Source organism: Dendropsophus ebraccatus, chromosome 1 (genome assembly GCF_027789765.1).
Source record: "Dendropsophus ebraccatus isolate aDenEbr1 chromosome 1, aDenEbr1.pat, whole genome shotgun sequence".
In the NCBI taxonomy this organism is placed as follows: Eukaryota; Metazoa; Chordata; class Amphibia; order Anura; family Hylidae; genus Dendropsophus; species Dendropsophus ebraccatus.
The window spans coordinates 39,735,373-39,759,692 of NC_091454.1; positions in this window are offsets into that span (position 1 = coordinate 39,735,373).

A 24,320-nucleotide genomic window follows, 5' to 3' on the forward strand; every position below is an offset into this window, starting at 1 on the left:
AACCTGTCTCCGAGGAGTAAAGGGCAGCGTAGAAGTCCCTAATGACTCTTTTGACTCTTTCACTAGTCTACCCCTCTCATCTTTAACAGCGGCAATATAGTTTTTTTCCTTTTGGGCCTTCAGTACCCCTGCTAAGACTTTACCTGGTCTCCCAGATTCTACAAAAGCTTTCTGGCCCCGAAAGAAATTCCTATGATGTGCCTCTTCCATCAGAAAACTTGCGTACTGATTCTATGCTTGTTGGAGCGCAGCCAAACCGGACGAGCTTCCGTCCCCTTCCAACTTGCTCTCTGCCTCTCGTATAGCTCTCTCCAGCTCCTTCTTCTACGCACTTATTTTTCTTTTTTTTTTCTTAACCTCTTTGTAAAGAATGCCCCGCAAAAAAGATTTCAGGGCATCCCATACAATGAGCCCTTATTTATCTTCCAAAAATTCTCAATTTCGAGAGCGACATAATCCCCGTTATTCAATACGGAAAGCCAGTGAGGATTGAAGCGAAAGCTCCTACCGCCCTGGCCATTCACATTAGACAACTCCAAATTAACTTGCTCACTGCTGTGGTTTGCTGACAAGTGGTTGATAATAAGTGGAGTTGAAAAAGGAGTTAAAAGGAGTAGTTACAAGTTCTGGTAAGTGCTAAATCTCTTTTTCACTGGTTTTTGCAGTGAGATGGCTAGTGAGATGGAAGGTTTCATTCAGTGCGCAGTCTGACGCATGTACGCACAACTGGAGCAGGAGTTCCAGGGTGAGTACCGCTGTGACAGATGTGAGCATGTTGCCCATATAGAAGCTCGAATTAGAGATCTGGAGAAGCATATTGCAACACTGAGGGAACTTGGCCACCTTGAGAGAGAACTTCGGCTCACTGAGCAGGAAGTTAGTGGGGTAGTGATGGAGGATGGTGATATAGATCAGGAGGCCCAAGTAAGTAGCTGGGTTAATGTAGTTAAAGGGACCAGTAAGGGATCCAAGAAAAGGAAGGCCACTTCTCCTACTGTATACCCAAGCAAAATTGCCAAGTTAGGTGATTATGCAAGGGCATTCGTGTCAGAAATGGCAGCTCTAGTGGAACCTGTTGTCCCTAACAGCCGGGGAAACAGTCCAACTAGTAATGGGCGGGATGGTATTGTAGGTAGGCCTAGACAGTTAGTGGTTGTAGGGGATTCTATAATCAGGAAGACTGATAGAACAATTTGTCGCCAAGACCGCCTCAACCGAATGGTTTGCTGTCTCCCTGGTGCCAGAGTTCGGCATGTGGTGGAAAGGGTGGACAAATTACTTGGGGGGGGGGGGGGATGGAGGGGGGGGGGCTGGGGATGACCCAGCTGTCGTGGTCCATGTGGGAATCAATGACAGGATACAAGGTAGGTGGAGGTCTATTAAAAATAATTTTAGAGAACTAGGTGCTAAGTTGAAGGGAAGGACCTCCAAGGTTGTATTCTCTGGAATACTGCCTGTGTCAGGTGCATCGCAGGAAAGACAGCAGGAGCTAAGGGAGTTAAATGCATGGCTCAAGTCATGGTGTAGAGAAGGGTTTGGGATTTTAGAGCACTGGGCTTAATTTTCATTGGGGTACAAACAGTTTTCCTCAGATAATTTGCACCTTAATGGAAGGGGGTCGGCTGTGCTGGGGGAGAGAATCCTAGAAGGGGTGGAGGGGTTTTTAAACTAGGGATGTGGAGGGAGGACATTGTAGTATGTAATGTAGTGGCGGATAGGTTAGAGAGGGGACAGAACTTTGAGGAGGGAGGAAAAGGGTCCTGTGGGGGAGGATAAGAGCAGTGGATAGGGAGATCCATATGTTGCGGATTAACAGTTGAGATGATTGTAGCCACAGCACAGTAATAAATCCTATTTCTTATAATGACGCGGTTAAACTCGATGGTAATATAAAGTGTATGGTTACTAATGCCAGAAGTCTAGCCAGCAAGATGGGGGAGCTGGAGGCCTTGGTTCTGGAGGAGTCCATTGATGTGTGGTGGACTCCTCACATGACTGGGCTGTCAATATTCAGGGATTTGCGTTCAGAAGGGACCGGGTGGGCAGGAGGGGAGGAGGAGTATGTCTATGTCAGAAATGATATTAAAGTGAGTGTAAAAGATGCAATAGTGGGCGATGACTGCGATGATGTGGAAGTATTGTGGGTAGAACTACAGAAGGAGGTAAAGAGTGAAAAAATTATTGTTGGTGTAATCTATAGACCCCCCCAACATTACTGAGGTGGTAGATGGCCAGTTGAATAGACAAATAGAGCGGGCTGCCCGGGAGGGGACGGTAGTGGTAATAGGGGACCTCAACTACCTAGATATAGATTGGGGTCACGGTTCAGCTAAAACCACAAAGGGGAGGGAATTTCTTAACCTCCTGCAGGATAATTTTCTGGGCCAGTTTGTGGAGGAGCCAACTAGAAGTGATGCCTTGTTGGATCTGGTTATTTCTAACAACGCTGAGCTGATTGGGGATGTCACTGTCCATGAACACCTGGGTAATAGTGACCACAATATAGTGACTTTTAGCTTAAATTGTAGAAAAGAAAAACATGTTGGGAGGGCAAAAACTCTTAATTTTCAAAGGGCCAATTTTCCTGGGTTAAGGGCTGAACTTCAGGGCATAGACTGGGAGCGGCTGCTGTCGCATACTGATACAGCTAATAAATGGGAAATCTTGAAATCCACATTAAATAACTGTACTGCCAAATATATTCCTATGGGTAACAAATATAAACGGTTAAAATCAAATCCCTCATGACTTACAACCGAGGTTAGAAGGGCTATAAATGAGAAAAAAGGGGCATCCAAAAAATACAAATCAGAGGGGTCAGCTTTAGCCTTTAAACATTACAAAGAAGTAAACAAAACCTGTAAAAATGTAATAAAAGCAGCAAAAATTCACAATGAAAGGCAGGTAGCCATAGATAGCAAAAGAAACCCCCAAAATTCTTCAAATATATTGCAAAAAAACCAAGGACAGAGCTTTCTCCGGATCCCCAGTTATTAACTCCCCGTCGCCATTATTTAGGGGTCCTACATGCTGAGTTACTTAATGGGTTCTTCAGTTCTGTATATACAAAAGAAGAGGATGGAGCTGTGGTGGGTGGGGCCAGTACTGAGGTGGGTGGGGCCAGTGCTGCTAACACATGTAATGTACTGAACTGGTTTACTATAGATATGGTCCAAGAAAAGTTAAATAAACTTAATGTAACCTAAGCTCCTGGGCCTGATGGATTACACCCCAGAGTTCTTGGGGAACTCAGTTCTGTAATTTCTCTACCCTTGTATGAAATATTCAGAAATTCTTTGCTTACTGGTATTGTGCCGAGGGACTGGCGTAAGGCAAATGTAGTGCCGATCTTCAAAAAGGGCTCTCGAACTTCCCCAGGTAACTACAGACCTGTAAGCTTAACGTCCATTGTGGGGAAACTATATTTGAGAGGCTTATAAGGGACTACATCCAGGAATATGTAGTGGCTAATAGTATTAGAAGTGATAACCAGCATGGTTTTACTAAGGACAGAAGCTGTCAAACCAACCTAATATGTTTCTATGAAGAGGTAAATAGAAGCCTGGATGGCGTCGCGGCTGTGGATATAGTGTACCTGGATTTTGCTAAAGCGTTTGACATAGTTCCTCATGGATGTCTGATGGGTAAGTTAAAGTCTATCGGTTTGGAAAGTTTAATGTTTAACTGGATTGAAGACTGGCTTAACCCCTTAAGGACTGGGGCAATTTTGATTTTTGCGTTTTCATTTTTTCCTCCTTGTGCATAAAAGGCCATAGCAGTTGCATTTTTTCACCTAGAAACCCACATGAGCCCTTATTTTTTGCGCCACTAATTGTACTTTGCAATGACACACTGAATTGTTGCATAAAGTACACTGCAAAAGCAGGAAAAAATTCAATGTGTGGTGAAATTGAAAAAAAAAAACCCACATTTTGTGTTTTTAGTGGATATGTGTTTTTACGCCGTTCACCCTGGGGTAAAACTGACTTGTTATATATGTTCCACAAGTCATTGCGATTAAAGCGATATATAACATGTATAACTTTACTTGTATCTGATGGCCTGTAAAAAATTAAAACCATTGTTTACATCATATACGTTCTTTAAAATCCCTCCATTCCCAGGCTTATAGCACTTTTATCCTTTGGTCTATGGGGCTGTGTGAGATGTAATTTTTTGACCGGAAGCTCAAACAGCGCTCCGGCCGCCATCTACATACATCCACAACATGACTGAGGTATATGGACTTCACTTCATTATTTATGCAGTAATTTTACTTACCATTCATATTCTAACCTGATGCTTTTACTTCACCAGGTTTCCTGCTTTTCTGGACACACTTTCTAATTTTCATACCATATGTAGTGAGTATATCATGAGCCGCACGCCTAAGCAGGTTTTAGCAGTTAATATACAATCCTGATTTTGTAACATGATAAATGTCATACCAGTTTGCACTGCTTATTATGATTGAAACGCTACTATGAATAGATATTGGCAGATTTGATTGGTGTTATAACTAATATGAACAGGTGATTTCCTCCATGAGATAAATCATATCCTTTATAATATGATGTATATAGATGTGTGTGTGTGTATATATATATATATATATATATATATATATATATATATATATATATATATATATGAAATGAGAGTAATGTGTATGTATTTATTATTGTTCACAGATACCTGGTTGACAAAGGTCTTATGACCGAAACGTCCCGATTGGGTGTACTTATTTATGTTGATGAGATTTTGAAAAATGAGCCTTGTCATTAAGTCCCAAATAGGCTTAGTCTTGAAGGGGTTAAAATTACTTGTTTTATAAATGTACTATTGATCAAAGTCTTAAATCTACCCTTTCCCCCTATGTTTCTCTACAGGAAAACAGAAAGTGCTGAAGAGTCAGAGTTTTAATTTCGCATCCATATTCTAATGTTTATTGTCTTTTATACACAGATAACCTTTTATTACACTTGTTGCAATAAGCGTATGATTACTGGGGTTTGAGGTCACATCTGAAACCCGTTTTCTTCAGAGATAATAAAGAATACTGTGAAAAATTTGAGAAGATCCTGAACAAGTGTTCAGCGGATATCATTGTAACAACGATTGAATATCTCCAGAAATCCATTGCAGATCTCGCCAAGAAGATTAATTCCATAGAGGAGCAATTGACGCCTTTGATCACTAAGGAGGAGTGGCAGTCACTCAAGGATAAAACGGAAGAATCACTCGCGGAATATAAGAGAGAGACGGAAGAAACTAAGCGTAAAAATTTTTTGAGAGACACTGAAGATTACCAGCTACATAAGAGTTTATCGGTGGCAAGACCCGAATTTCCAATATCCCAGATACAGACAAAGAAGGAGCACCTATAATCAAGGTTCCTCCGAATCAGGGAGTGAGTCATCACAGTCACAGTCATCCCAAGGGGCCAATTTTTTAGAAAAACCCCCACGGCGAGGAAGAGAAAGACGAGGAGGAGCAAAAGGAAACAGTCTGGAGCGAATGCCCACTCGGTCACAGAATAGGGACACGTAGGTGAGCAAAATAATTTAGTTGTGAATATCTCATCTGTGAGTTTAACATCTGCTCAATTGAAGGTATTACAGAAGGGATTATCATATTGTCCTACGGGCCCATTAGACTCCTTCACATTGGAACAGGAGTTACAAAGGTTCTATAGAACAGTTAGATTGAGGGCACATTTTTCAGATAGGCCCCCTGAGAACCATAGTCCCAATATGACAGGACTACTGTCTCTTTCCAAATTAGGACTTAGGAACAAAAGCCGGTACATGCCTCCCAGGTTTAACCACCCGGTGGAGACATATATCAGCTTAACCCAGGATGAGATTCAAAAAGTGCTAAAAGACAACACAATGGGTCGATATAAATTTAGGGGTAATTTCACAAGAGAAGAACAGAGCGCTATTGAATCATTACAGAGTGACAGCAGGATAATAGTGAAGTCAGCCGATAAAGGCGGGGCCACCGTAATAATGGACAGAACACTATACCTCCAAGAGATCCATTCACAACTAGCTGATACTGAAACATATGTCCCTTTAGATCGTGACCCATTACCACGTATCATCAAACGCAGGGATGATATTCTAAAGACTTACACGGAAAATGGCACCATTGACGCAGAGACAGTAACATTTTTACAGAAGGAATACCCAATTACACCAGTATTTTATGTACTCCCAAAAATACATAAAAGACTGGACAAACCTCCGGGGAGACCAATTGTGGCCTCAACGGATTCAGTTTTAGCACCACCAGCCATTTTTATTGACCGAATACTTACGCCCCTAATTAGGAATGCAAGATCTTTCCTTTTGGACACATCCGATTTTTTGACTAAAGTACGAGACTTCAGACTTGACACACCATACCTATTAGTGACACTTGACGTCAATAGCCTATATACCTCTATAGCACATAATAGGGGAATAGACGCCACCAAAGAACTACTTAATAAATACTCTGAGCTCAATGACAAACAAAAAAACTTTTGCATAGATCTATTGACATTAATCTTAGAAGAAAATGATTTCCTGTTCGGGGACAGCTTCTATGCACAAAAAAGAGGCACGGCAATGGGGTCCAATATGGCCCCCCCCCTATGCTAATGCCTACATGATGGCCTTTGAAGATTCTTATGTGTACACAAATGACTTATTCCAACAACATGCACATACATGGCTCCGTTTTATCGACGACATATTTTGTATTTGGGAGGGCAGCGTAGATACCATACAGAAATTCATACAAGATATCAATAACATTCGCCCAGAGCTATCGTTTACACAACATATCAGCTCGGAATCAGTGAGCTTCCTTGACACCATGATATATAGGAACGTAGACGGGAGCCTGCAATTTGATCTTTACACGAAATCCACGGACCGTAACAGTCTATTGCATTACACCAGTAGTCATCCACTCCCCACAAAGAAATCACTACCACGCTCTCAGTTCAGACGTGTGCAACGTATAGTAACAGACCCTAGGAGACTAACAGAGATTAGATGATATGACAGCGAAATTCAGACAAAGGGGATACCCACAGACATTGCTAGATTCTGAACGTCAGTACATTGAAACACCACAACCGCCCAAACCAAAGAAACCAAAACAAATTGCATGTGTGACAACATACCATCCCCTTATACATGGAGTGATTAAGAAACATTGGCCGATTTTGAGTGATTCATTTCCACAGGTAACAGTTTGCAAATCCCCCACTTACATGTTATAAACGGACAAGAAATATTAGGGACAGGATTATTAGGGCTGATACAGGGAGTTTCACTCAACGTTCAATACAAAGTACCCTGGCTCCAAAGAGATTGGGAACTTTTCCGTGTCTCACGTGCAGCCATTGTTCGTCTGTTATCAAAGGGGAGTATATCTCTCATCCCCATACAGGACAGAAGATTCCGATCAAAGGATTTTACACGTGTAATTCATCATTTGTTGTGTACTTATTAAAATGCCCATGTGGTTTGGCATATGTGGGGAAAACGACCCAACGAATCCGTGATAGATTGACCAAACATAAGTCGACTATAAGATGCAAGAATATCCTATTACCAATACCAGCTCATTTTGAAGATAAAGGACATGCCATTTCTCAGTTGAGATATCAAGTTCTTGAAGAAGTCCCCAGACCAAGGAGGGGAGGTAATAGGATTCAACTTTTGAAACAACGAGAATCCTATTGGATCCATAGATTGCGCACTTTAAGTCCTAATGGACTGAATAGGGAATGTGATTTTAATATTAATCTGTAATCCATTCACCGTATTTTCCTAATTTCTGATTATTTGGGATTTTGTAGGTTATATTGCTTGGGATTTGCATTAATTAACTTATTTTTGTGCATTACAGAACATACAGATGTCATCCTTGAACCTGTGATGGGTATGGCGGCTTTCTCACACTACTTTGATTTTCCCTCATATTATTCTCTCCTCTAATTCATTTCCATTTATTTTTATTATCTATTTCTAGTTCTTTGTCTTTTTATTTTCCTACTACTTTATTCCTTCTAGCACTTATACATGATGTTTTACATATTGTAATGATCTTAACATTCTTATATCTGGTAATAACATCGCTAAAAAGTCCAGTGATACTCTAGTATACACTAACATAGTGGGTCTCTTGATTCCCTCTTTCACATTAAGTCCGGTAAACTATGGAGTGCGCATGCGCCAGTAAAGATAGACACAGAGAGAGAAAGGGTGAACATGTGACTAGACCTCCGATCACATGACCAGGACAAACACCAGACCGAGGCTTGAATCCTTTGACACGCAGCTCGGCAGTGATTCCGGCCGGCCCACATGACATGATCATGTGACACATAGACACAACATGATTGGTGGATATCCACAATCACAGCACACCCACACCCTTTATAAACTTTGACCGGACGCTCAAACAGCGCTTCGGCCGCCATCTACATACATCCACAACATGACTGAGGTATATGGACTTCACTTCATTATTTATGCAGTAATTTTACTTACCATTCATATTCTAACCTGATGCTTTTACTTCACCAGGTTTCCTGCTTTTCTGGACACACTTTCTAATTTTCATACCATATGTAGTGTGAGTATATCATGAGCCGCACGCCTAAGCAGGTTTTAGCAGTTAATATACAATCATGATTCTGTAACATGATAAATGTCATACCAGTTTGCACTGCTTATTATGATTGAAACGCTACTATGAATAGATATTGGCAGATTTGATTGGTGTTATAACTAATATGAACAGGTGATTTCCTCCATGAGATAAATCATATCCTTTATTATATATATATATATATATATATATATATATATATATATATATATATATATATATATGAATGAAATGAGAGAAATGTGTATGTATATATTATTGTTCACAGATACCTGGTTGACAAAGGTCTTATGACCGAAACGTCCCGATTGGGTGTACTTATTTATGTTGATGAGAATACTTTTTGAAGATTCGTATGGATTTAAAAATATGAAATATAATAAAAAGATGGCAATATAAATACTGGTCCGAGAGTCGAGTGCGGTTGTTATACAAACACAGTAATTTTTTGCGCCATGATGTGTTCTTTCTATCGGTACCTTGATTGCGCATATATGACTTTTTGAACGCTTTTTATTAACATTTTTCAGAATTTGATGCGACCTAAAATGCGCAATTTTGCACTTTGGTATTTTTTGCGCTTACGCAGTTTACCGTGTGAGATTAGGAATGTGATTAATAGTTAGGGCAATTACGCACGCGGCGATACCAAACATGTTTGTTTGTTTGTTGATTTACTTTTATTAACCCCTTAACGACATCGGGCATAAATTTACGCCCTCGCGCCCTGGTACTTAAAGCATCAGGGCGTAAATTTACGCCCCATGTTTCCCCGATCGCTGTGTGTTCGTACACAGCGATCGGGGAAGATGGCCTGCTATAAATCAGAGCAGGTATTTGTACATTACTCACCTGTCCCGGGGTCCTGATCGGCGTCTTCCGGGTTCGCGGCGTCCTCAGTCTTTCCGTCGGGTCCTCGGCTATTTCCGGCGGTCCCCATCGGCTTTTTTCAGCTCCAGCCTCGTCTTCCGGATTTTGCGCTCTGCTGCCCTCTAGCGGCTGATATGTGTGATACACTTATCAGCAGCTACAGGGATGTTCAGAATGTAGAAATTTTTTATTTTTTTTCTCTATTTTCCGCACCCTATCGCCGCTGAGTGTTGATCAGCATCGCACGAAAGTGCAGGGTAAGCCTCCGAAGGGAAGGAGCGCCATTTGGTTTTTGAAGGCTGGATTTGGATGGAATGGATTTCGAGGGGCCATGTTGCATTCAAAAGGCCCCTGTGTTGCCAAGACAGTTGAAACCCCCCACAAGTTAACCCATTATGGAAACTACACCCCTCAAGGAATGTAACAAGGGGTGTAGTGAGCATATGGACCCCACTGGTGACGGCACAAATGTGGAACAATGTGGCATGAAAATGAAATATTACATTTTTTACACTATAATGTTGGTTTAGCCTTGAATTTATCATTTTCACAAGGGGTTAAAAGAGGGAAAAAAAGTGTAGAGCAATTCCCCCGAGTCCGTAAATACCCCACATGTGGACATAAAGCGCCATGTTGGCGCAGGGTAAGCCTCCAAGAAGGAGCACCATTTGGATTTTGGAGGTTGGATTTGGCTATAATGGATGATGAACGCCATGTCGCATTTATAGAGCCCTCGTGCTGCCAAAACACTGGAAATCCCCCACAAGTGACCCCATTCTGGAAACTAAACCCCTCAAGGAATCAAGGAACCCCTCAAGGGGTGCAGTGAAGATATTGACCCCTTGATGACGGGCACATTTGTGCCATGAAAGTGAAAAAATTAAAATATTCCCTTTCACGTCACATTGTTCCACATTTGTGTCCTTCACCAGTGGGGTCCATATGCTCACTGAATCCCTTGTTAGATTCCTTGAGGGGTGTAGTTTCCAGAATGGGGTCACTTGTGGGGGGTTTCCAGTGTCTTGGCAGCACGAGGGCTCTGTAAATGCGACATGGCCCTTGAAATCCTTTCCAGTGAAATTCAGCTTCCAAAAGCCAATTGGCGCTGCTTCCCTTTGGAGGCTCGTCCTGCGCCCCCTTGGCGCTTTATCGCCACATGTGGGGTAATAAATTTTTCTTTTTTCACACCATATTGTTCGGAAAATCTGTGAAGCACCTGTGGGGTCCAGATGCTCACCGCACCCCTTGTTACATTCCTTGAGGGGTGTAGTTTTCTAAATGGTGTCCCTTTAGGGGTGTTTTTTTTAGGTTTTGGCACCCCAGAGCCTCTGCCAAGCTGAAGTGGTACAGTCAAAAATGACCAAATATAACGGAGGCGTTGAAATTCACTAGGCACTCCTTTATATCTGAGGCTTGTGGTTGCGTCAAATAGCGCAATAGGGCCACATATGGGGTATTTCTATAAACTGCAGAAACGGAGCAATCAATATTGGGGTGCATTTCTCTGGTAATAGGTTTATAATTATGAAAAATATTGGATTACAATAAAATCTCTGCACAGAAAATTAAAATTTTTAAATTTCTTACACACTTAGCTTTTATTTCTGTGGCTTTTATTTCTGTGACTCCCCTAAAGGGTTAAACTTTCTGGATATGCTTTTGCAGAGTGTGGGGGGTGCAGTTTCTGAAATGGGGTGCTTTGTGGGGCTTTCTAACATACAGGCTCCTCAAATACACTTTAAGGCTATGTTCACACTACGTATATTTGAGGCTGTATGTTTGAGGCTGTATAGCAACCAAAACCAGGAGTGGATTGAAAACACAGAAAGGATCTGTTCACATAATGTTATAATTCAGTGGATGGCTGTCATTTAATGGGAAATATTTGCTGTTATTTTAAAACAACGGCTGTATTGAAATAATGGAAGTTATTTACCGTTATATGGCGGCCATCCACTCAATTTCAACATTGTGTGAACAGAGCCTTCCTGTGTTTTCAATCCACTCCTGGTTTTGGTTGCTATGAGGACCTGACTTGAGGACCAAATACAGCCTCAAATATACATAGTGTGAACCCAGCCTAAACCTGAACAGTCCCTAAAAATATCTGATTTTGAAATTTTACAGAAAATTTGGAAATTTGCTGCTAATGTTTTACGCTTCCTATTGTCTAAAAAAATGAAAGATCGTTTAATAAATGGCGCCAACATAAAGTAGACATGTTGCTAATGCTATTTAATATATAGTTTGTGGTATAACCACTTTTTGTATAAGCAACAAAGTTTAAAAGTTGGAAAAATGCATTTTTGCACATTTGGGGTTTTTTCATAAAGATTCGTTATGAGTATCTACTCCAATTTTCCAGAAATGTAAAAAACAATATGTCACGAGAAAACAATCTCAGAACCAGCCAGATAGGTAAAAGTATCCCGAAGTTATTAATGAATAAAGTGACACTGGTCATATTCATAAAATTTGTCTGTCATTAAGGCCATTTCAGGCTCTGTCCTTAAGGGGTTAATAACCTAGGAAAAAGGGGGGTGATTCTGACTTTTATTAGGGGAGGGGGCTTTTTATTAATAACACTTTTTTTTTTACTTTTACATTTATACTAGAAGCCCCCCTAGGGGACTTCTAGTATTAGTGCTTTGATCTCTCATACAGATCTCTGCAGCATAGATATGCTGCAGAGATCCATGAGATAGGTACTCGTTTACTTCCGGCTGCTGCAGCCGGAAGTAAATGAGTGCCGAGCCGGGGACGGCGCCATCTTGGAGCAGTCCCCGGACGGCTTTGGAAACGGAGTTCGCTCCTCCAGGACAACGTCCCGGAGGAGCGATCTCCCCACTAGACACCAGGGATGACTCTGCAAACTGTAATCGGATGCAGCTGTCAACTTTGACAGCTGCATCCGATTACTGTATTAGCGGGCACGGCGATCGGACCGTCTAATACCTGCGGTCCCGGTCTACAAGCGGCACCCGGGACCGCCGCGGTTCAGAGCGTGGCCCCGCTCTGAACGTCCTTAATGACCGCAGGGCGTAAATATACGCCCGCGGTCGTTAAGGGGTTAATCGTACCCAGAGAGTAGTGGTCAATGATTTCTACTCCAAATGGTCCCCGGTAATAAGTGGTGTACCCCAAGGGTCAGTACTGGGCCCTCTTCAGTGTAACTTGTTTGTTAATGATATTGAGAATGGAATTAACAGCAATGTTTCTATCTTTGCAGATGACACCAAGCTTTGTGGTACAGTACAGTCTATGGAAGATGTGCAGATGTTACAGGATGACTTAGACACACTGAGTGTTTGGGCGTCCACTTGGCAAATGAGGTTCAATGTGGATAAATGTAAAGTTATGCACCTGGGTACTAATAACCCACATGCATCATATGTCCTGGGGGGAGTTACTCTGGGAGAGTCACTGATGGAGAAGGATCTGGGTGTACTTGTAGATAATAAACTACAGAACAGCACACAATGTCAGTCAGCTGCTTCTAAGGCCAGCAGGATATTGACATGCATTAAAACAGGCATGGACTCTCGGGACAGGGATATAATATTACTGCTTGATAAAGCTTTGGTGCGGCCTCATCTGGAGTATGCCGTTCAGCATCTTAGTTATGAGGAGAGATTAAAAGAATTACATTTGTTTAGTCTGGAGAAGAGACGTTTAAGGGGAGATATGATTAATTTATTTAAATATATAAATGGCCGCTACAAGAAATATGGGGAAAAGATGTTCCAGGTAAAACCCCTTCAAAGGACAAGAGGGCACTGCCTCCGCCTCAAGAAAAAAAGGTTCAATCTCCGGAGGCGACAAGCCGCCTTTACCATGAGAACTGTGAATCTGGTCACAGCAAAAACAGTAGAGGGCTTCAAAACCGGCCTAGACAAGTTCTTAGACCAAAGTAATATAAATGCATATGTATAGAACCTATCACCCCTCCCCCTTCCCTGTATCCATCCCCTCCTTTGTTGAACTTGATGGACATGTGTCTGTTTTCAACCGTATTAACTATTTAACTAGAATTGGACAATGATCTGAAATTGAGCATACCCCATATTTCATATTTTTAACATATTTCATTGCTATGTTGCAGCATAAGGCAAGATCAATCCGAGGCGCCGTACCGAGATATGCACTGAAACATGAAAATACTCGTCGATCCCCATTCAAACATCTCCATATATCATTCCACCCGACTTCCCTGAGAAATCTAGCAAGAGGCATTGTGGAGGCACCTACAGCCGATTGGTTCGTACTCCTGTCCATCTTAACATCAATCACGCAATTCTGATCTCCACTTACAATTAGGGGTATATGCTCCTTCCCTTTTATAAAACTTAATAACTCCACTAATGGTTGTGAAGAAAAGGGGGGAGGAATATAGAGGAATGCCAAGACCAACTGCACAGAATACAAAGCGCAATGTAAAAAAGATAAATCTGCCCCTACTATCGATTTTCTTCTCCACCAATTCAAATGGTATTTTATTATGGACGAATACCGAAATACCAGATGAATAATAAGCATGAAAAACACTACTCCATCTCTTTTTTTTAAGCGACTTACTGTGTCTTCTGTGCAGTGAGTCTCCAGAAGGCATACTATTGCCGGCAGGTGTTGTTGTACCACATCAAAAATGGCTATCCTTTTTATCCGCTCTCCAGTGCCCCCGACATTCCAGCATAAAATATTAACACTCATCTAGTTAATATAAACTTATCATTTCCTCTTGTGTATAAAAAAGTATTATACCTTGTGCTCCAATGTTTTTCCATATTTGACGATACTCTCTCTATGACTTCAGTTAACCATTTACCGTTTTTGTGTACCCCTTACGCTCTTCATTGTTTACAAAGAATGTAAACCTTTCATGTATACTTTATTTATTTATTTTGTTACTGTTAAATATTATATTTGTAAAATTTCTCCTGAAAAATTCTAATTCATTGGTTTAAAAAAATAAAATAAATTACAACTCCTGGAACTAAAGGACTCATCTGGAGAGACTATAGAAAGATTAGAACAACAGATCATTGACCTCAATGGGACTAAGGAAGGATTAGAACAGCAGCTTCTGAGCTCTATGAATCTTCTACTAAAACTAAGGAAGGTTTGGAACAGCAGCTCCTTGAGCTCCAGCAATCCTCAGCTAAGACTAAGGAAAGTTTGGAACAGCAGCTCCAGGAATCCTCAGCAAAAATTAAAGGATGAGAACTGCAACTCAGGGCGTGGCCTGATGCTGAGGAGAGCGGACGCATAGTCTGAGCTCTCTGCTCCCTAGCCAAGATAAACGGCACAAAAATAAAATAAAAAATCACCTGGAAAACACCAGAATATCAGCTGGAAGGGTCACCACACACACAGGGAGTCTGCTGAGACTTGTTGTTCCGCTGCCATAACGCCAAAGAGGACAGAAGAGGAGGAAGGAGAGAACGGCGGCCATCTTGCAGAACTTCAGCCTCAGTCTTCAACAGACGGTGTGTTTCCGGCAAGACTAGGAGCCTCCCGAGGTACAATTACAGATAATAAAGCTCTCCACTGAGATCTGACCCCACTGCAGACCCCTCCGAACCTCACTGCAGCTCCATGGTCTGAAGGGACCCTCAGATAGGAGCAGACAGGCTGGTGAAGCGGCAGCCATTTTGTGGGACCTCCTCCACCTCAGGAGGATTCATCATAGACCCAGCCCCAAGCAGGAAGCAGTGGTGGGCTACCAAAAGACCTCTGAGGTACAGTGAACATTGAAATCCCCCTCATATACCCTCCGATAGCTGTTTCATATAGTTTGAGGGCAACTGCAGCTAAGCATTGTATGCAGTACAACAGCCAAGAGGGGACCAGCAGTGTGTGACGGCAGACATTTTGTGAAATTTCCCCTACTAAACACACACTGATAACAGAGATTGAGATCACCACAACAACATTTACAACTAAAAACACCTCACAAAGAACACCATACTCTAATATAGCAACTGAGGGATCTTGTACTATGATTAAAATGTATAGAATCACTTAACAAGTGTGCAGCATATAATAACAAACCAAGTGTATTCCTACAGTGTGAATACACTACACAGCACTTTTCATTCACTATACTCTTTCCAGGATACAAGCAAGTAAAGTCTGAAAACTGATACAGGATTCTTTCATCTTGCTCTTTATACTAATCTGCTGTTCCTCAATTATGACTGGATTGAATACAGAATATTGAACACAATAACTTTACTGCAACAACTATAATATAATTCACTGAGTATATTTTATAAGCATGAAAAACAAACAAAAGAACAGGCTTGACCAAGCTCACCTCATTCTATCATTCCACCACATCTGTTAATGAGGACAGAGAACCCTCTAATATCAGCCCTGTTTGGGAAAACAACTAAGTCCTACCAAAAAACACTGAGTCCTCACCGCTCTTCTGAATCACCAATCAGATCAAGGTCACTATCACCACATTACCTATCTCCAAATACGGAGAAAGCCAGGGAATCATCTCCTAACCTATCTAAAATGCCTGAAGTAAAAGGCAACCTAACAAACACCTCATCCTTTGAAGCTACTATGCGCTCACTAATAATGGAACTGAGAGAATCCATACAAGACATACACTTATCTTCTTTGACAAAAGAGGTGCAGGATATTGGCGAAAACATCACACATTGAGGAAAAAAATGGAGGACTTTAAAAATTCTCACAGTACACTTGTAGATGCCGACCATGAGCTAAATGAAGAGGTCCCATCTATTAAATTAAATTAAAGTTAGCAGATCTAGAAGACAAATCTCGTCGTAATAATATAAGATTTTGGGGAATTCCAGAATCAGTCCTACCTAAAAGTTTTCAGGAATTTCTAGTGGACTTCTTTACTGTTATCATACCGGAAGCTGAACAGAGAGATCTCATAATAGACAGGGCTCATAGGATCCCTAAACCAAAACATCTCTCCTCCCAAACACCAAGAGACGTACTCGCCAGAATACACTTCTATCACATTAAAGAAAAAATATTACGAAACGCAAGGAAAGACAACAATCCCTGAAAGATTTAAAAATATCACTATGTTCGCCGACATATCCGCAACAATCCTAGCAAGAAGGGAATTTGCTCCTTTTACCTCTCAACAGAGAGAAACACATGCCCTACAGGTGGGGGTTTCCGGTCAAGCTCCTGGTCACATGGAGAGACAACGCCTACATTTTGACATCGCATAAGGAAGCAGCAGAATTTATGAAGACAAATTTTCCTGATGAAGGCCATCTCCCTCTTCGTCCCCATCACGGAAAAAAATGAATCACCAGAATGGCTTAGAAATTCACAACACAGGTCAAAGAATTCCACAAATACTTAGATATTACAAATAATTTGACTGTACTCACTTAAACTGATGTTTTGTTTAAGCTAATGATATACTCGATCTCACAAGTCTTTATAACTACATTTTCCTTTTGTTTCCTGCCTCTGTTTCAAGGTCTAATCACCTGAAAGTTCTAAATAATTTCTGCTTACTTATTAGGTTACTGCACCTAGAATCATCTGAGCCTCATAATCAGCAGAAGCTCTAACCAAAGCGTCTTTTAAATCATTTAATACAAGTTACTCATGGTGCACCATTACAGTTATTACCCAGTTACTAGTTACGTAATAATTAAGATTGGCTAGGGAGTAAGACTACACGTAGTTTCAATACTCCCCACTACTTGAGATAGCAGTACTTAACTGCTTGTTCACTTTGAGCAAAATTGTAAGTTACACAATGTTTGTCATTGTTTGTTTTATTATGTTATTAAGGTCATTAAGAGAGTTGAGCACAAGCTAGATTTACAATTACATATTCTGTGGAATCATTCCCCACTTTAAATCACTAGCCATGATCTCCTACTATTCCCAAACAACATACCTAACACAAAACAATAATAGAATAACCCGATGGTTTTTAAAATATGTACATTGGACTTCCGGTGCGCGGGACACCCTGAGTGGCCGCGTTTTAGGAGGGCTCCGGCTGCTCGCCCCGCAAAACAGCTTCCTGAGGCGACTTACACCCCACAATCCATCGCCCCAGCACCCCTAGGTGACGAGCACCCCGCAGCCGACAACCAGCCACCAAGTCTGACCCGCTTCGGGTCACCTTACCGCAGCCCACGCAGACACCGGAGCAGGAGCCGCGCCATCTTGCCGAGCCGCCGCACGCGCTCCTAGGACTCCCTGAAGGAACGGGCTCTTCCAGCGGCATACCGCATAAAGCGGCGCAGCAAAGGACGGAGAGAGGTACTGTGGGGAAACCTCCATAGCGGCCGTGAGTGACCTGTCGGGAGGGTCCGACACTGCTGCACAGGAGCAGGACATTTGTGCGCCTACTGACTGCCGACCTGCCACTAGCGTGAGGCGCCTGGCGGCTGTGCCGAGCTCACACAGGCTTCCCTGACATCTTACCCGGCACGTGGAGCCCCCACAACGTCCTGACCCCCCTCCTCCTCTGCCTGGACCCAACCAGACTGCCTCCCCATAGCATCCTGCAGCCCTCCCTGGAGCTGGCTTCCCTCACTCAGCACATCCAATTGCAGCACAGTCAGTCTGAACAAACCTACAGTATAACTGCTTGCCGGCATACTGTGGGGAAAGAAGCCTGTCATTTCTCTGTTGAACCACCAGGTGGCAGCATAAAACCTACTTCTCCTACACTTGAATTTAGCTGCCTGACAGCTTTTCCATACACAGTCCTCTCACAGCCACTACCTTACCTCAAAACAGTCTGCGCACCACAACTACTGCAGTTTTTATAGTGCTGATGCCTGGACACTTACTGCCCTCCTCTCAATAACCCCTCACTGTACTACCACATCACTGCTCAGCGGTAACACAAGACAAGTCTACATTACGCAAAATACCTACTGTCCTCTTCCTATTTGAGTGACTATGTAAACCTGATGTGAGAGAACTTGGGAACTTGCCCCGAAGTATTATCAAACGTATAGGTCAGCATCTCCTACTGGTGACTCGGTCACATCTGTCATGGACAAATTTCTCACCGCCTCTCAGGGAGCAATGCAGAAGTCTCTACGCAGTGTCAAGTCTTCCGACCAGTCCTCCTCCGCTAAACCAACCACAAAAAAGGATAAAAACCACTCCAAAACACCAAGCACAAAGATGGCTACAGCCGCCCCAGAAGATGAGCGGTTTTCGGAGACGGAACCCTCCTCACCCTCCCCAAGTCAGCAAGCGCAACACTCGCCTTCGACCTCTTCACAAGCGGCAACCGTTGCTCAGGAGGTTTCACGGCTGATTCTGCCGCAGCTGGATAAGCGGCTGGACTTGCTACATGCCTCCATCAACACAGCCCTCGCTCAAAACAACAACAATGCTCAGAAGACCCTGACCCAACTGGACCTTTGTGACCCTTGGAGATTACACCACCCGCTGGACAGGGAATACACCTATCATTCTAGAGTCCATGACACTTTCTCACGAATTGATTACATTCTCACCACATCCTCCCTCTTCCCTGCAACCCGGACCTCTCAGATCCATCCGATCACCATTTCAGACCATGGCCCTATCAGCCTAACCCTGGAACTAGCCCCCTCTTTTCAGAAATCCAAGATATGGAAATTCCCCAACTATCTAGCCTCCTCCCCAGACTTCCAGACCTACCTACGAACACAATGGGCCAACTATATAGATGACAATATAACACACGCTGATGACGGCATCTAAACCGGTCCTCCGAGGTCACATCATTAGCTATCTAAAACATCAAAAAAAACACCAGACTCGCCAATTCCAGACGCTCCACAGCTCCTTACGTGACGCACAATTAGCCTACACAGAAGATCCCACGCCACTGACTAAACAAAATCTAGCGGACGCACGCTCTCTGTTGGACGCTTTCCTGCAAACCCAAGCTCACTGGCACACATCTTCCGTCCAGAACAAATACTTTAGATGGGGCAATAAGACCGGCTCTCTACTTGCCAAACTGACGAGTCCCCCCCGCACCCGCCACACTATCCTCTCTCTCAGGGACCCCAACACGGGCCGCCTAACCTCTGAGGCTTCCCAAATAGAATCACTTTTATACAACTACTATGAGGACTTATATAGTGCACCCCCGTCGGACTCACAAACCATACATTCTTTTTTGGACTCTTTATCCCTGCCCAGCCTCACACCGGCTCAAAAAGCCCTCCTTGAGGAAGACATAACAGACGCAGAAGTCCGTGACATAATAAAAACGCTTCCTAATAACAAGACTCCTGGTCCTGATGGACTTACGGGAGAATACTATAAGATCCTGGCCCAGGATGTAGTTCCCTATCTTACACGATTATATAACCTTATATACAAACAGAATGTGACAGTAACGGACTTCACCGACTCTAGAACCATTTTGTTACCTAAGCCCAACAAAGATGTGACGCTGCCCCAGTCCTACCGCCCTATAAACACTGCTGAACCAAGACTACAAACTCCTGACGAAACCCTTAGCTACCAGGCTACAACTGATACTGCCCTCTATCCTATCCCCCTCCCAACAGGGCTTCTTGGCCAACAGACACTCCAAAACAAATATCAGGAAGGCAATAGCGGTCACGGTCCAGGCTCTGGACAAAACCCGACCCCCAACTATGCTTTTAAGTTTAGATGCCGAAAAAGCCTTCGACAAAGTCGCATGGCCCTTTCTCTACGCCTCTCTTATCAGACGTAACTTCGGACAGACCTTCCTCGCCCTTATACAGACATTCAACGACCAAGCCTCAACTGCCCTGACAATTAACGGGAAGAACACCTCGCAAATTGACCTATTTCGGGGAGCACGACAGGGCTGCCCACTTTCCCCACTCCTCTTCAATATCGCAATCGACCCCTTACTGAGACATATTGAATCCTCGTCCCTTTACCCTGGTGTCCCGATAGGCCGACAAGAAGTAAAGGTGCTAGCGTTCGCTGACGACATCCTACTATCTCTACGAGACCCTAGACATTCCCTTCCCTTAGTATTGACAGACCTCCAGGAGGTGGGGAGACTGGCTGGTTACACCCTAAACATGGACAAGTGTGAGGCCCTCCTACTAAAAGGACCGAGTCGCCCCTTATGGTCCGCGTCCATACCTATACACTGGAACACGACCGCCATCTCCTACCTTGGAGTGACCATACCGAAGTGCCCATCCAAACTGTATTCTGCCAACATAGCCTCCTATATTAAACGCCTAGAGGTTTCGCTCCTGGTTTGGAAAAAATTCCCCATCACTTTCATGGGCAGAGCCAACCTACTGAAAATGGTGGAGGTGCCGAAACTGTCGTATCTCTTCCAATCCCTACCGATACACCTAAGACCGAAAGACGAGAGGAGAATAAACTTCTTATACAGGACTTTCATCTGGGGCTCCAAAAAGTCAAAAATAGCTTACCACATCCTACAACAAACCAGATTGCATGGGGGCCTGAACTTTCCGAACGTACGAGCTCTGAACTTGGCCTCCTAATTTCACATCATGCGCGACTGGGTACAGAATACAGCGACACATACAGACACACAGGTGGACGGTCATATGGCGTTGCCATACTCCTTGCCAAATTTATTGCACACTGCCTACGGAGACCTACCCCCCTGGATCAGGGACAACCCGCTGCTAATCTCCACCTGGAGATCCTGGCACAAAACCAGAACCTTACTGCAACTGCACCCAACCCGCTCGCTGTTTGTCACACTGCTCGGCAACCCTAACTTTCAGGACGGACACCCCCACCCACTCTTTAGAACGTGGCACAGGCGGGGACTCACCTCCATCTATCACCTGCTTAACATCTCCACAAGAACGCCCCTAACACTTCAGGAACTGCGTGACAAATATCCTGAGATTGTCTTCCCTCACTTTGCTTATTTACAAGTGGCGAGCTTCCTCCGCACAACCCTGAAAGACATGCCCCAGGCAGAATGGGACATCACGTTCCACACAGTTCTGCGTCGACCCACGATTACCAAGCAACAAATTTCCCACATGTACAGCTACCTTCACCCCTCCTTGGACTATACCACACAAACAACGGGACTACCGCAGTGGCTCCAAGATTTTCCAGACCTGGAGATTCCCGATCTCCTCAACATGCTAGAATACTCTACAAAAACTCTACCCGCGGCACAATACATGGAGATGACCCTCCGCATATTCCACCGCTCCTACATATCCCCACGGCGAGGTCACAGGATGGGGGTGTTCCCTACCTCCCTCTGCTTCAAGTGTGGGTCCCCAGATGCTGACATCGCACACTCTCTGTGGCACTGCCCGGCCATTCAAGGGTACTGGAGACTTGTGGAACACTTTGCCAAAACACACCTGGTGACTTTTGTCCCGTATAACGCACAATGGGGCATCTTCGGGTGGATTGATCCCAAACAATACAAATGTCCGTGGGGCCCACGTAAACTTCTCCACTTGGTGTCGGCCGCTGCCCGCATGGCAATTCTACAAGTATGGATCTCACCACAACCACCATCGCGGAAATTATTTCTGGAAAAACTTTCATTCGTCTTCCGGATGGATTGGGTGGAGGCGGCCATACTAAAAGAACACAGGGTGGAAAATTTCTTCCTGGTTTGGGAAAGCTTCATCTTAACATTGCCTACAAGGATACAAGAGCAGGTCTGGCGGACTTTCCACCAAACAACCTGGTACCTCAACCGAGTACTCGCTGATGACCCACGGTTGTAATTCCTACACCATTGGAACGGTAGCACTTCCAGGAGCATACACCATTGGAGTGGTAGCACTCCCAGGAGCACATGAGTCCCACAGGCACTCCCCCCCCCCCTCTTCCCCTCTTCCTCTCTTCACCAACCCCCCCTCCCCTCTATTACCTGAGTTTACGCAAGTTTGGTTCTACTATCTCCAACCCGTAGAATATAATACCTGAACGGTATTTTAGTTTCCTCCTCTCGGTACGAACCTACAATTAGTTAGGTTTAGGTTTTCTGACTCCTCTGAGTTGTTTATCATCGCAAGCTTATTACCAGTCTATGCTTCCCTTCGACATGTCTAGATCTTGGCTTGTGGAACACACTTACCTTTGCATGTTACAGAAATGTCAAATGTTTTATTGTGTTGAAAAATAATAAAAACACCTTTAAAAATATGTACATTAAACATTAAAGGCCTTAACAGCCATTTTAAAAGATCCTTATTTTGGAGGGAATGTAAGCAAACAAAATGTGATATAATCTGTATACAGAAAACACATCTGCTGGAAAAAGATAGCTAAGTAACAAAGATTTTACTCAGATATTCTGTACACCTAATTAAAAAAAAAGGGGGGAGTAATGATAGCGATCAAAAATACCTTAGCATTCTCATTAGTTAAAGTCATTTATGATAAATTTAATAGATATATTGTCCTAAATTGCAAAATTTAACAATGTTATTTACACCATTGTTAACATCTATGCAGCCAATAGAAAACAGAGCTCGTTTCTATCTCATGTCTTCAAAATTGTCAATGAAAACAAATTTGGGTCTCTTAATTCTAATGGGAGACTAACAAGGTCCTCAACCCAATGTTAGACAAATCCACACCTTCACCCAAGGCCAAACCTACTGATATTTATCATAAATTATTCAAAGAGGATCTATATGACGCGTGGAGGTCCTTACACGTAGAAGAAAAAGATTACACTCTTAACTCACCCGCACCGAACATATTCTTGTATAGACCTAATTAGTTGACAAATGGATGTTACAAAAAGTTTTAGAGGCCACAATAGGGACCATTATGTGGTCAGACCACGCACCCGTATCTATAACTGTCTCCAAGCAATTCAATAGACAACCTTCATCACCATGGAGGATGAGCTTATTCCTTTAAAATAACCCCAACCCCATACCCCCGAAGATACAAACATAGCTAATAACTGGTGTGCTCATAAAGCAGTCAGAGGTATCTGCTTACAAATTGCATCTAGAGAGAAAAAAAGACGTACGTCAGCTCTAGACACTTTAATGAAAGATGTCAACACTCTAGAAAATAAAAATAAAAGTAATCCCAATAATTCTACAATTAAAAGGAGAAGTCCGGCCAAAATAAATTTTTGATATGTTACTTATGAAAAGTTATACAAATTTCTAATGTACATTAATTATGGGAAATGCACATATAGGGCTATTTCCCTTAATTTAGTATATCAGGAAGTGTTAGAATTCTCTCAGATCCAGTGACGTCACGACGAAAGGTGTAATTCCTAAGGAGTGTCCAGCAGGGGGCGCTCTATATAGAAGTCTATGGGACTTTGTTTCTATGGATTTCTATGTAATGTAGTGTAGTGTACAGTGCTTTATTGAATGAATACATATATGAAATACTTTGGGGAGCAAGTGTCCCTGCTCCCCAAAGTATTGCATAAATGTATTTATTCAATACATTACGATATCACAGTAAGCCTGCCGATCCGCCGCATGCCGATCCGGACCTTATACACTGAACTACAGCTCCCATAATCTGCTTATAGTATGAACAGGTGATGGGAGCTGTAGCTGGGTAATGGATATCACTTGCCTGCGATGCCACTGCTTATGCCGCCGGGCGCAGGGGGGAGCCGCTCAGTTCACAGGAGCGCTCCCCCCTCCTCCTCCTTCCTGGAACCTTCCCCCTATAGCACTGCTGACTCCCCGCCTGGCCGCCGCTATCATATACCGGCTCCCTATGCATCAGTGCGGAAACAAAGAAGCATCGGGAGCCGGCATATGAGAGCGGCGGCCAGGCGGGGAGTCAGC